At 38.9% G+C, this 14,478-nt stretch overlaps 1 protein-coding gene across 7 annotated transcripts in view; it reads left to right on the top strand.

The window, feature by feature from the left end:
• The window catches only part of NSD3 (nuclear receptor binding SET domain protein 3), a 73,462-nt gene that overhangs the window by 2,608 nt on the left and 56,376 nt on the right, over nt 1-14,478 (top strand). The window contains exon 2 of one of the 7 annotated variants that reach the window (XM_075910725.1): nt 1,122-1,180. The exons of 5 other annotated variants lie outside the window; for them this stretch is intronic. The gene's annotated coding sequence lies outside the window, so the exon portion shown is untranslated. Of the gene's footprint in view, nt 1-1,121; nt 1,181-10,402; nt 14,284-14,478 lie in introns of those variants that run through there. One more of the 7 variants, XM_006134030.4, reaches the window with a different exon arrangement.

Below are 14,478 nucleotides of genomic sequence, written 5' to 3'. Positions count from 1 at the left end.
GGCTTACGGGAAATGGGGATGAGGAATGAACCTTCAGAGACATATTTGCAAGGGGGAAGGAGCTGGTGTTGGGGGCGGTATGGGAAATGGTGAGAGGGAATCTATTGTTTCTTTATAGAATATGTAGATATTCCATGTGTTAGGACTGGAAGCGGGTTACTGCAGCGATACTCTCTTCTTGTTGGAGAGGGAGGCTGTTGTTTTGTGTATGTGAGAAGTAGGGGCAATAAAGAGAGACATGGTTGTAATTTGATGTTTTGGTGGTGATAGAGATAGAGGAGGTCCGCTCGGATTTAAAGGGGCAGAGGCAGCCATATTTGCTGCTGCACACTGCAGTGTAAATAAATTCCCCCTCCAAAATCCTGCTTTGGATCCCCTTCCTGGTGGTGAAATCTCCCCATCCTGGCTTTATACTCCCTTCCTTACTCTCTGCTTATCTCTCAGAAATCTTCCCTAGCCAGCAAAGTGGGGAAAGCGACATTTTCCTTCCCTCCTCCTCCTCCCCGTTGCAAACAGGACATGCTGGGGGACTGCGGTGCAGAAATTAACCCTTTTCAACTCAAATCTGCAGCGAGATTACACTGCCTGGCATTTCTCTAATATTCTAGAAGAATTAAAAAACAGAAATACATGGAAAGTTGCATTTTATCTTTTAAACTACAGATGTGACTGAAATATCTTTTGCAATTTCTTGAAGTAAACAAGGAAATTACATTGACTATGTTGTTTGATCTAATGCTATTGGCAGGAGGCATTGGTGAATGCATTGAAAGATATTTGATACTGTGTCCATTGCCTGCATTTTAAGTATAGCATATAGGCAGGATTTTTTGTTGTTGTTTCTGAAAAATGTTTGAAAATAGCATTTTCTTAGACAAATAAGCAGGCCTCCCTTTTTTATCCACTTAAAATGTAGCTACTTGCTTTTATGAATAGCAGATAACTCAGGTTATCCAGATGTGAGTGTGAAGCAGGCATGTTTTGTATTTGTAATCTTATTAAAGCAACAAATATTTTTTCAATAAGAACAGAGTTTTTAGGTCACTGTGCTGTCATTAGCAGCTTTATCACATAAATCTCAATTTAAGTAATCCTATTTTTATCCCTTTAAAAAATTGTAGTTTGAATGCCATACCTGCCAATTTATTTTAGACAGCAAGAGGTGTTTACAAGGATCCAGGTACTGCACATTAGTAACAGTTAGCCATTTTATATAGCTTTATGTATATCTTCTAAATTAACAAATTACAGAATATTACTTCTCATTCTGTAGCTAGCTGTGAAATTAATGTTACATTAATCTCTTTACTGGTGTTTTTGTCAATTCATGTGATTGATACAAAGGTTTAGGATCTTAAATTGTTAGAATTGTATTATTGTTAGATGTTAAGGTTGGATAATTTCAGTGGACTAAAACTCTCAGACCTTGCATGTTGGATCAAACAATGACGTAGCAAATGATATTGATTCCTAGTTATTGCTTACATCTTAAAGTGGCTTGTACTATGGATGTGTAATAAATGTTTCAACAATTTTAATTTGGGTATCCTTTGAACCATTTCTGAAGGTGATATTGGCTCCAAAGGAGAACAGATGCCAACTGAAAATATGGACCGAGAAAAGGGATTGTGCATATTAATGAAAAGCACCTTTTTATTTTTATAGTATGGAGTAGTTTTGCACTCCTTACTTTTGAACTCTGCTGCAGTGCATGCTTTTAAAGTTCAAAACAGGATTCTATATACTTGATATGCATTGATTTTATGATATTTTTTTAAAGCCCTAGGTCCTGGATTTACGCAATCATGTAAAAATGAGGGCTGTAACAATGTAATGGGTTAATGTCATGCTGTGGACAGGGGGCTGATCCCAGCCCTGGTGGTTTCCCCACCCATGGGATCCCAGTTAAGTGGTTAACTGGTTAACCAGGATTTTACATCCATTAAAAAATCCTTCTTCCAAAAAAAAGGTCAAGTCCAAGATTTTTACTCTTGTGGTTTAGAGAAAAGCTTGAAAACGTGATCCAACATCGCTATCTTGATTTGTGGGGCCTCACTTGTGAATTTTGAGTACTTGGGATTTTCAGTACTGTTATTCTAGAGGTGTCTCTTGAAGCAGTGGGAAACATCTTTTCCTGTGGCAAAACAAAACTCAATAGCCCTTGAAAAGGTGCATGGGGAGGGTAATCAAACTCACTAGATATTTTAAAAGGATGAAAAGGAAACAAGTCACTAAGGCTATGTCTAGACTACGTCCTTCTGTCGAAAGAGGGATGTAAATGAGCCCGATTGAAAGTGCAAATGAAGCATGGATTTAAATACCCCATGCTTCATTTGCATATTTGCTTCCGATCGCTGTTTCGAAAGACTAGACTGTGGTTTCTCTTTTGAAATACCCTTTTTAAAAACATGTGAATATGCAAATGAAGCATTGGCTATTTAAATCCACGCTTCATTTGCACTTTTGATTGGGCTCATTTACATCCCTCTTTCGACAGAGGGATGTAGTCTAGACGTGCCCTCAGGCCCTATCCTAGATCAGTATCTTGCTATCACAGAATCTTGCATTTGTGCATAGTTTCAAGTGCTCACAGTGACAGAGGTCTGTTAGTATATCCCAGTGTAGGATTGAAGCTTTTTATCATTTCACTTACAAAGTGTGTATCTTTGTTCTGCGTGGATGGTTTTGTTTACTGTGAACCAAAATGACTTGATTTATATTATTTTAAAATCTTTTACTATGGATACCAGGTTTATTCTTCAAATGGTATTGACCATTGATTGAAATTAACTGAATGTTTTTTGTTAAAACTGAGTACATGCTTATAATATTGACACTCCTGTGAAAACTCAGTATTTTTTCCTATAATGAAAATTGTAGACTATAGAGTTGTTGTTGTTTTCTTTTTTTCAGTTGGTTCCTATCTTCACCTCAACTCCATAAGACAATGCTAAATTTGGTTATTTGCGTTTCAAATACAGACACCATAATAAATTTTTGTTACTGGATTCCAAATTCATATTTAAAACACGCAGCTTTGTTTTCCTGTTCTGGACATCCTAGCAAACTTTGTGTAAACATTAACGATTATTTACATAAATTATTAAACGTTTGCCAGTTACTGTTGAATTGTTTTACAATCATATTGGCATGGCACACCTGAGTTTCTTCATAACGATAAAAAGCACCTGTAATATAAAGACAGTATTTGTTTTATGGTCAGATTTTTTTTTTGTTTGAGATTCAAGGATTATTGCATCAATTTCCTATTCATAGTATCTAAGTAGTTTTACATTTAAGACAGTAGTCACATAATTAGACTGTTGTTTGGATGCCTCTCTGCATTGCAACAAATGCAAAATAGCCTGCTATAGCAACACAGTCTCTTTGTTTATAAGACACATAACAAATAAGAATTGATATTGGCAGCTTAACGGGTTAAACTTTTTAATATGACCAGGACTACATACATAAAATATCATCATATGTAAGGAGAACCCAGATTTCTTTGTGTTTTACGAATGTTTTGGAATAAGAGACTGGAATGGATCACTTAATGATTCCCTGTTCTATTCATTCCCTCTGGGATATCTGATATTGGCCATTGTGGGAAGACAGAATACTGGACTAGATGGACCTTTGGTCTGACCCAGTATGGCTGGTTTTTTAGAAACAAATATGCAGACAGATAAAAGTAAATGAATAAAATCTTTGTGTATAATTTTGACAACTTTCTCAGTGGTTAGAAAACACACAGAGCCTTGAATCTCTGTGGGTTAGTTCTGCAGCTCCTGCTCATGTTAATGGGACCTGCCTAACTAATGTACCACCATTATTTTGAGGATATATTACAGAACTTTGGTTTTCCAGGCACTTGCTAAAATTACAAAGTCCAGCTCAGCCTTGCCAAGCAGTGACACTGTTCGCTGAACTGATGTTTATAGTTAATGTCAAAATTTGATTCCAGTTAGTTGCCCTCTTTATTTACTGATGAGCCTGTATCACTCTTTAAAGTAGATCCTTTACATTTCTGCAGAATGCCCTCCATCAACAACGTGTAAACCTCCACAGACTGTAGCTTGTATACCATTTTAGATTGTCCTAGAGCATGTTGCAGCAATGGACAGTAAAATAACAATCAAATGTATCATGGAAATTAATTTTAAATCGCTGCTAACGCTACAACAAAAGTGGCAGCATTCTCAACTCAGGCACTGTCATTAATGTCAGGTACACATTAATGGGCTTCTGCTTCATGCTCAGTCAGGAGCTCCTCTGGCTGGTAATTGTTGTGGAAATGCATTGAACGGGTGGGTCTGTGTCATTCTTCTGAATTTGTATTTAAACAAATATTTGAAGTAACTGTTTTGTTGCAAATGTTGTATTGGCTTCTGCAGTTTGTGTATGGATAGGTAAACCCAGCTTTCTCATAATTCCTGTAGCTATGGAATGCTATCATGTTGATTGGTGCTGTCGAGTTCAGCATATCATGTTGACTGGCTCTTTCTGCTCAGATTTTGGGAGTGTTATCTTGTGCTCCTGTGATATGGTAAATATGTGGTAGTGGGGGCGGGAGGAGAGGCAATATTGGTCGGAGATCTTGTCTAAGAAATGAGTTCGTACCTTCTCCATATGTTGTGGAGCCTTTCCTGGCTGCCTGATAACTGCAGTCTTCCTAAGTTATTTTTGGAAGGCTGTGAATATTTGTGTGTGTGTGTGTCTATAATGTATATATTTTCTAAATATTCCGTTGGCATGTTTCTCTATTCTGTGCTTCAGTCTAGAGAAGGCAATCAAGTTGTAATGCAGATTTCCCAACATGACTGTGGTTATACTATCATCTATTTTTGTATATCTTACTATTGTGAGAAATCCATATATAATTGTAAATGCTATGGATTACGTTTATACACTCAGATTAAAATTTTGTTAATAAGAAAATGTGTTACTGTCACTAATATACTAAAAATGACATTTAAAAATCAGATTTACCTTTAATTAGTTAACTATGTATTTAATATTCATTTCCCTTTATAGTCCAGTTTCTAAACAGTTTCATTTTTGGCTGTCTTATCTCAGCAGGATGCTGGAGTTATATGGGTTGCAGGGGAATGTGGCTTTTTTCCTCCTTAAAGCTACTTTCAATAGAAAATTTTTGGTGTAGTGAAAGTAAGAATAGAATTTTACTTTGTGTTGGTACTTAGTTGCATTGATTGGCGTCTTCATACATTTCTGTGATAAATAATGCTGTGCTATCTCAAGATATTTCAGAGCATGTTAAAATGTTGATATGATACTATTACTAGCCTGGTCTGTTCCCAGATGAACGTTCTTTTGAGTCTAACCAATATCCATGATTTTAGTGAGGCTACATGGGATATTAGTAAATTGTATAGCCCAAGCCTGACAGTCTCAAAGAAGGCAGCAAGGCTCTCCTTTTTGCAAAAGGTTTTCAGTAATTATCAAAACAGTAAGTGGGATCAGCAGCTTCTACCCCTGAGTCTAGTGACATCTCTGTGGAGATCTTAAGAGATGCAATAATTATGTTGCTTATTGTATCGCATGTCACTAGTAACTAAGCACCAAACAGGTATGTTGTCATCTGAGACTCATGATGTGGGTCCTAAAAATTCCTTAGATAAATGTAATAGTGCAAGTTTCCTTCCCAAAAAATTGCAAAGCACTCAAGCTTATTTGCATAAGACTCATTTCACCTATGGTTAAAATTGCAGCCACTTCTTGCAGTCACAGCAATACCATATAAGAATTTAGGATAGGAAGTTAAGCGTATTTGCCATTAAATTGGAATGACATTTCTCATGAGATCTACTCCTAATCCATTTTAGATTATACTGTTTTATTAGTACATAGTTTTCATTTTCCTAAGGATGAAAATTTACTTAATTTGTTTAAATACTGTTTCTGTTTGGACATTATTGTAGATTGAAAATTTTGTCTCTAGTTTCAGTGTCACTGACACATTTTGTTTACGTTGCCTTAGGCCCCAAAAAGGTACTGTAAGGAAGACAGATGTGGAAAGTGGTACATAATTCTGGAGAACAATTTTTCCCCTTCCTGTAGGCGTTCAAAAACTATTACTGTTAGTTTTGCAGATGTCACGTTCTTTGTTCAAACTGTTTGTCAGTAGCACCAAAAAGTCTTTCCTATTAAGCCTTAAATAATTTATATAAATTCTTCTTGATACTTTGGCTGAGATCCAGTGTAGTAAAGTACAGTCTATTTATTACATCTTCTATCTGGATATTGAGTCCTGTACTTGCAGGAGGTGGACTCTGAAAGTTAATACAACAGCATCAGTTAGAGATGCAAGAGATCTGTCCTTGCACAAAATAAATACTTCTAAGCATCGCTCAGACTGCTGAACGTCCTCACTTCCAGCTCTTTTAGAAATTATTCTCCTACTTGAGTCAGGTATGTCCATCCCCCTTTTTAGCTCATCAGTGCCATTTCTGTTGGAACCAGAGGGTTGCTGTTGCATTGGGGTGGAAGATCATCTTTCAAGAGTAATCCTATTTTAGAGTTAAGTTTTGAGATACCATAAATTGAAAATGCTATCACGTTATTCTCCGGAGCTATTCTTTCAACAGATTGTAATCCAGAGGCTATTTTATATTATGATAGTCATTTTGAAAGCACCCATTAAAGTTTTGCAAAGGAGAGCGGACAGGAAAGTGTGTGGGTATTAACTATAGTGATGATGAATTCAAAGATTCTGGAGGAGGGAGCTTCTGATGTATTAACTACGTGGGAGGAGAAGAGTTGTTGGGCATAGAAGACCATTATGTGTAGTCTTTCTGTTAAGCAAAAGTCTCTGCTCCTGCCCTTTGTACTGGAAGGTACTATACCAGATGAACAAACTGTCCCAAATAACCAGACAGCATAATAAAATCAAGGTCTATCTAATGTAGATGACCCCACAAAAAATATTATTTAAAAGTTAAAGACTTCTGTCAGTAACTTTAAATCAGTAGATGTAATGGTAGGTTAATGTATCCAAAAAAAAAACCCAACCAGCAACAGTCCACATCCTGTTATGCTGTATTTAAACAATACTTTTTCGTGGAAATATAATGATTGTGAAATCTGCTCTGTTGGTTGCTCTGGAGGCTGAGTTGATATCTACATTAGCAGTTGAAGTACTCATCTGATGAAGTGGGTTTTACCCATGAAGCTCATGATGATGATTGTTCATCTAAGGTGTGACAGAACTGCTTCTTGTTAAAGTTACGGACAACACGGTGACACCCCTTTTAGACAAAACTCTTGTCTTTCAGAGGTGCCATCTCCCTCAAGTGCTAGCGTAAATAATGTGGTTTTGGCAGGAACACTGCTCATTGGGAGTGGAAGCAATTTGTTGGCAAAAGAGCCAACAAACAGCAGCTAAACTGTCCACAGCTATTTTGCTAAGGGTGCATCTATGCTTGCACCCTCTTTCAATAGATGCAAATGAAGACATTCAAAATTGCAAAATAAGCTGGGATTTACATATCCCGTGATTCATTTGTATAATCGTGTTATACAAAACTCGGTATAGATGTGGCTATTTTTGGAGAACACCCTTCCCTCGAAATAATACACCTCATTTTATGAGGAATAAGTAACAGTTATTTTGAAGAAGGGTGTTTTCCTGAAATAACTGCATTTAAACCGCATTTTGTATTTCGAAATAGCGCCATGATGCGATTATGCAAATGAAGCATGATATGTAAATGCCGGCTTCATCTGCAATTTTGAATGTCTTCATTTGCAGTGCTTGCCAGCCGCGCTGCATGGCCACACCAGACTAAAATCTACTCGCCATGGACGAGTAGATTGCTTGATTTGTCGAGTCCTGTTCATTTGCATCCCTCTGTCGAAAGAGGGTGCAAATGTAGACATACCCTAAGAGCTATGTAGGGTAGACAGAGTCTGAATCCTGTGTAAACATGGAGTTGGTACAATAAACAAAGTAGCATTACAAGGTTCCTCTTGCCCATATTTAGCCACTCTGACTTGACACGTGCGAGGCTTGAGTATTCATTGTTCATGCTGTTGTTGCATTTTGCTGAGGGTGGTAATCTATCTACTGCTAGCTACTCACTAAATGATTGCATTTGAATCATTGAACAGCCATCAGTTTGTAATTTTCAAAAGATGCTGATACTTGTATAGGCTGGATTAGAATTGGTGACCTCATGGTCAAAGTGTCTGTTGAGCAATCTAAATGTACCATTGGCTGAGTTTAATTAGTTGAACATGATCTGATTGGCATAATCTTGTAGAATTCCCATAGATTAAATATTTATTGGTTTCTCTTCTTTGTAATAAAAAGACTATTAAAATAACTATGTAGAATACAGATGCTTTTAAATCTCAATTTATAAATGTCAAACGTCCCTGTAAGAAAGAGGTAAAAAATTGCCTTCCTCGGGTTTTTTATTCATAAAGGTACGTTGCAGTCTCTAATGTAAACCTCCATTGTTTTATGTGCCTGTTTCTTCTCTATTTTCTACTGTTGAAAGTTAGTATAACTTTTTGAGGGAGAGAAGACCTTTTATTTGTCTTAATGTGGTGACTCCTGAACCAAATGAGTTGTCTGGTTGTGAATTATGTCTAGTTGTGTTAAGGTGAAGCTACAGCCTAATTTTACTGATATCCTTAGGCAGGATTTTAATGTGGCCAAAATGTCCAAGTGAGGTTCAAAATTCCTGTTAGATGCTCCACAGCAAGTATACTCTTAGATCACCGCCTAGAGAATAGTGTGGGTAGCCACTCGTGTAATTTATAAGCTACTGTGTCGTCACAGTGAGATTTTAGTCTCTCTGACCCCAAAATTCTTGGGTTTTATTTAGGGATGTAAAATCCCATTTAAAAAGTTAATCAGTTAAATGTTAAATTAACTTGTTAACCGCCCTTCCCCTCCCCGCCTGCAGTACGGTGGGCCTGGCTGGGCTGTGAAGGGAGAGAGGACTGCTTCAACCCGGCTGGGTTGCCACAGGGGCAGGGGTTGCTTGGGCTAGGTCAAGCCTGCTGGGCCGTGGGCATGGGCTGCTTGGACTGGCTGGAGTGACCCCCACTGGTGGCGTGGTGGGCTTGGCTAGACAGGAGTGTCCTCTCCCTGCCGGCAGCTTGGCACGGTGAGCCCGGCCAATCTGGAGCAGCCCCTCACCCGTGTTGGGTGGGGGATTGCTCCAGCCTGGCTGGGCCACCAGTTAACCACTTACTCAGTCAGAGTGAGGTTTACTGGTTAACCAGTTAAACCTCTACTGTTGTTAAAAGGTAATTGAAGAAGAGAAAGTCCTTTGCTTCTCCAAAGGAAAACTAAGGGATGTAAGGTAATCTTCTAAATATAACACCTTTGAATGTGGTCATTGCGTATTTAAAGGGTAGAGTTACCGTATTTTAGTGAATATAACCCACGGGTTATATTTGTTTTTACAAACCCGGCCCCCCCTCTGCAGGGTATACTCGGGTGCGGGGTATACAAACTTTTTTTTTGCTCACCTAGTGGTGAGCGCTCCCCTTTCCCTTTCCCTGCTGCACAGCCTCCGGGCAGAGGAGCGCTCATCTCCTGGTTCCTGTGCAGGAGTGCTCCCCCTGCCCCTTCCTGCGACTGCGCAGAACCGGGAGATGAGCACTCCCCCATCCGGAGGTTGGAGGCTGACGGCTGCGCAGCCTCAGGAAGGGGTGGGGGAGCACTCTCATTTCCTTGCCTGGAGGTTGTGCAGCCGCACGGGACCCAGGGGGGTGAGTGCTCCCCCGTCCGGAGCATGGCTAATTTCCCTCACTGACCTGTAGAAGCCCCCTCTCCCCAGCACAGTTTGGAAAAAAAAAGTATTGTATACCCTGCAGGTTATACTCGTGCACGGGGTATACAAGATTTTTTTTTTTTTTTTACTCAAACTGTAAAAACTGTGGGGTATACTTAGGTGCAGGGTATATTCGCTAAAAGACGGTTATAGTTTTCAAGGATTGTAAATCAAAATCCGGTGGTATTAGCTAGATATGTTTTCACTGTTTTGGTAGCAGTGATATATATTTTGGTTTTTCCCCTGCACTGTTAGGCACTTGCTTGTTACAGGAATTGTTCAGTATGGCGAAGAAAATGAGTAGCTGGCTGCTTTGTTTGGCAGGTTGAGGGGTGTTAATCTGTAACTGAAAAAAGTTGGTTTCATTTACAAGTTTGATGCCTGGAAACCAAGGTCTGAACAAAGACCTGAACCGGAGGGGCCACTATATTCCACACCCTTAAGACATAAAAAACAAAGCACTGGGTACTTAGAACTCACTCTATTAGCATAGACGCTCTAATTCAGTGTTTCTCAACCTTTTTTTATAAAATACCCCTTTATAAAAAAAAAAAAAAAAAAAAAGTACCCCCAGTAACTATAGTTTTCAGACACACAATTTTTTTCTACCATTGCAACACATTTGTGTAAACAACTTAATCATAGCCGGGTGGGCGATGACATATTTGGGTGTAAAAAGTACAAAAAATAATAAAGCACTGTGAAACTTAAAATAAAAATTCAGTTTTCTCCAAATGTCAGGTGTTGACATACCCGCGTGCCACTCCCGCCTCCCCCCCCACACTTCTCTCGAGTACCCTTAAAGGTATTCTACCACTGGTTGAGAAACACTGCTCTAATTGACAATATTTTCCCCCATTTTTTTCCCTTTTCTTTCCATCCCCATCCCCTCTCTTTCTCTATTTGTACCCTAGACCCCTTAACTCCGTTCATCTGAAGAAGTGGGTTGTGTCCACGAAACCTTATGATGCCATCTACATTTTTTGTTAGTCTCTAACGTGCTGCAGGGCTAGTCTTTGTTTGGCAGTGAAAAACATGTTTGTTAGCTGTTGTGATGAAGTCAATGTTGCGTGACTGAACTTTTTTTCTTTGGCATAGACACTTAAAAGAATACTTTGCACCTTTATGTCTTCAAGCTCTAAGGCTCTGTAGACACTTTCTGAAGATCAGTGAATTACTGCAAATCTTGCAGTACCCACTTTACAGATGGAGAAACTGAGGAATAGAGCTTACATGCTTTTCCCTGGAGTCACTAAATCCTGTAAAGAGCAGTTGGTGTCTCATAAAAAATGTGGTAAACATTTTTGTGAATTTCCTTTGTGGTAATACCTAAGGACACAAATCAGAGCTGAAGGTACCATTGTTCTAGGTACTTTACAAACAAAGAAATTATTTAGTTTGTGTGAGGAGGCTGAACTTCAAACAGACATTCTGAGCTACAAGTTAATCAGCTTCTTTGTCACCCAAACTTACATAACTGGTTTGAATATAATTCCACGGAAATCATGTATGATGTTACAGAAGGGGAATCTAGGGACCTAGATACCTATTAGCTGGTGTATTTACATATTTAGGGCAAAATATATGGAGGTATGTTCCATCTCTGGAGGATAATAGGTTCATGGTTGCTAAAGATTTTTACTGATTTTAATTCTGATATCAACCACTCAGTTTCAAAGGTCTACACAAAGGGGCTGCATGATTTAGAAATAGATTTAGTTAAATCATTGCAATTTCTTTGTATGGCCTGGGTCTTAAATGTCACTACCACAGTTAATAATCTCTGTCTAGGATTCAGTGAGCATAGGCTGTCATCCTGACTCAGTTTTCTTTTTTCTTTTTACTGCTAACAAAGCATATATTAATGTAGCTGTCCTTCATTTTTTTCATAATGTACATCACGTTTGAGTACAGTGTGTTCTAGATCAACTTTTCTTCCTAATCATGTGCTATCTATTTGATAATTTTTGTAATTGCTTACATGGAAAAGTAATATTAGGAAAGTATTTAACATATTAGTTAACTTTTAATGACATTTAGCTCTTGGAAGCGAGGACCCAGCACCTGCTTTTGTTGCTGCTACAGCTGTACTGCACCAAGGGGAAGTTGATATATCAGTGTCCATTGAGGAAAAATGTTAATGAGCATGTTATTGGCAGGTAGTTATTCTTTCTAGAACACTAATTCAAAGCTACCCCCTAAGATAATTTTTGTGAAAGTGAGTGTGAACATAAGGTGTGTGTCTCAGATGTGTTAGGGGCACAGGTATTACCACAGATTCCAGCTAAGTCTAGGGAAATAAATTCCTTGGTGTAGTACCCATAAGGGAAGATTCTTCCTAATCCTTATCAGTTGGTGATTGACTCATGTTTTGAACAAAATGGTTATGTCTCAGCTGTTCTAACTGCATCCCTTATTAACTAAGATTGTACATGTGTACAGGATTAAATTCGCAACTGTCTTCATTCACTGCTAGAACATCTTCACAAACTCCAGTATAGGATCCATTGACTTAACTTTCCACAAGAATGTTAGCTCTATTTGTATAGTGAACAGTTTCCTAGACTCATGGACTACTCATAGACCTGCATAACACAGGCTGTAGAACTTCTCCCAGTAATTCCAGCATCAGGCCTGTAATTTGGTGTTGAGCTACAGCAGTGTCTGTAAACTGTGGACTGTGACCTCCAGAGCAGTTGCAAAAGGGTGCCAGAAGCTTGTGCAACATGTATGATGCCTGGTGATAAGTGGCTGCATGCATCAGCACTGCTGTCTTGATGCACTGTGCATGCTGCATGGTGTCAGGCAGCAAGAGTCACGATCATGCTCATTCTGCCAGCCGCTGCCATCTAATTGTGCTGCAGTCGCTGTGCTAACTCCATGGGCAGGAAGGGGGAGCCGACCTGATCCTAAGGGAGTAGGATTGTCTTCAGACATGAGCCAGACAAGACTGTTGTAGTTGGATCCCTTTGGGTTTGGTTTCTGAGCTCCATCTCAGGCCCCTGGGTGACTTGTTAACAGAGATGAGCTTGGTCTGAGTTCCAGCATGGAGAAGTTTGGAAGCACAGAGCTAAAGCATCTCTTTTAGAAAGACTGTTACATTGGTTGTATGAATATACCTTCTTTCTGCTAATCATGGGATGGGAAATGTTCAGTGTTCAGTCTTGTGACTGATGTGCAGGTTACGTGTCTCAAGGAAGATCTGGTGTAACTGTTATAGGTCTTAATTTAAAATAGGGAATCTTGCTGCATAGCATTTTGGCATTAAGTTGCTCCTCTAAGTTGTATAATTACAGTGATAACTTAAACATGACTGATATCACCAGGAAGTAAAATAGCATGGGGAAAGTCAATATAGTCTCTGATCATGGAGCTGACTACTTTTATTTTTGCTATGTAATCAGACAAGTTACTTTTTCTTTGAGTTGCTTTGTTGTTACATCTCCCTTAGTTCATGAGAAGGAGTAGTTTTTTATTTTAAGTTTGTCATGGAAAATATTGAATAAGATATTTGGATATGTGCTTTGGGACAATGAGAATGAATTCTGGCAAGAAAGTGGGCAGATCCTTACTGTGAAATGTATGTCATGGGGTATTTAACGTAATTGTAGACCAGAAAAAAATCTTGTCTGAAAGGTCATTTGGGACCTCCATCCCCGCAACACACATGCACATATTGTGCTACTCCATTTATTTACCTTGAAAGGACTAAAATGACCTTGCTGGGTAGTAAACCAGTATTTCAAACATGAGGTTTGACCCATTAAGCCATTCTCTCTGACTAAGCATTTAAAATGGTTTAAATTTAAACTTATTTTCTTAGCTATAAAAGAAGATCAATTTGTGAGCCTGTAATATTCAAGTTTTTTCCATCTGTGTTTGAAGTGGCTGTAAAACTGTGTCAGGTCTTATGAGATATGCCAGTAAAAATAAATGTTCAGGACCTCAGATACTGTGGCGGTAAAGATTGTGTTATTACTACCATATGATAGACATTGTCAGTCAAGTCAATGTAGTTGAGCAATGGGCAACCTAGTCTAGTGAGTGAGCTGCATGAGTGGCGGCCTTCATCTCAGTGGGCTGCAAGATTGTCTTCCAGGATAGGGTAGTTTTGCTAATTGTGCTTTTGTATCTAGAATTTGCGGAGTGTGCCTATTGAGCCGTATCAGTGCTGTGATTGGATGCAGAGGGAGCGCACAGCTCTCTCAGTTAATGTTGTGTGCAGTCAGTATGTACCTTACTTCATGTGCCCTGGTTTTATATGCGTGTCACTCCAGTAATACTAATAAGGAAAAACTACATGGACAGAAACCAGCAGAATCTGGCAACTCTGTGCGTGGGCAACAGTAAACAAAAAGTCTCCTGGGCTGCATGTTGCCCATCACTGATGTAGTTACTCCAAAGGAAGCTGATGGTTTGCTTGTTTTCTGAATTTGTCTGAGATGGATGCTGAATTTCCTACTTGTATCTTCAGGTAGGAACTTCTCTTAAATGTGTGTTTCAAGGGATTGGAGGGCAGGAGGCATGTGGGAGAGGAATGTGGCCTATTTTGGGTGGCACCAAGGTAACTTGTTTTTTATCTTGCTATTAAAATGTTTATCTTGGTTTAACCACTTCATCCCTGGAATCAATTGATACTATGTGTTGTGCAAAGTCTAATGGCATAGAA

Source organism: Pelodiscus sinensis, chromosome 28, assembly GCF_049634645.1.
Source record: "Pelodiscus sinensis isolate JC-2024 chromosome 28, ASM4963464v1, whole genome shotgun sequence".
NCBI classification, from domain to species: Eukaryota; Metazoa; Chordata; order Testudines; family Trionychidae; genus Pelodiscus; species Pelodiscus sinensis.
The sequence above is the reverse complement of the archived record's forward strand: the minus strand, read 5'-3'. Positions and strand labels throughout refer to the sequence as shown.